Raw genomic sequence first — 465 nt, 5'->3', positions numbered from 1 at the left:
GGGTCCTCAGGGAGAGAATGGAAGAGAAGGGATGTGATGGGTCCTCAGGGAAGAGAGATGGAAGAGAAGGGATGTGATGGGTCCTCAGGGAAGAGAGATGGAAGAGAAGGGATGTGATGGGTCCTCAGGGAAGAGAGATGGAAGAGAAGGGATGTGATGGGCCTTCAGGGAAGAGAGAGGAGAGGAGAGGTGACAAGGAAGAGAGGAGATGAGGAATAGACTGAGTTCTTCTCAGTTGGTTCTAAGGACACACTTTAGGGTTCCTTTGGTCCCTCTGTAGGGTCCTCTGCATATTCACCTTCACACCCCATTGTTCTTGAGGCACTTTAGTGCACTATATAGGGACTAGGGTTTCATTTGGAAAACAACCCAAGTCTACTTAGTAGAGTGCAGCTGTGGTGGCACCATGTGTTTTCTACCATCAGTTTATAATGGAGGAAATGTGCTGGTTTCAGAGAGAGAGAC

Source organism: Coregonus clupeaformis, unplaced genomic scaffold (genome assembly GCF_020615455.1).
Source record: "Coregonus clupeaformis isolate EN_2021a unplaced genomic scaffold, ASM2061545v1 scaf1196, whole genome shotgun sequence".
Taxonomy (NCBI): domain Eukaryota; kingdom Metazoa; phylum Chordata; class Actinopteri; order Salmoniformes; family Salmonidae; genus Coregonus; species Coregonus clupeaformis.
Note: the sequence above shows the minus strand (reverse complement) of the source record.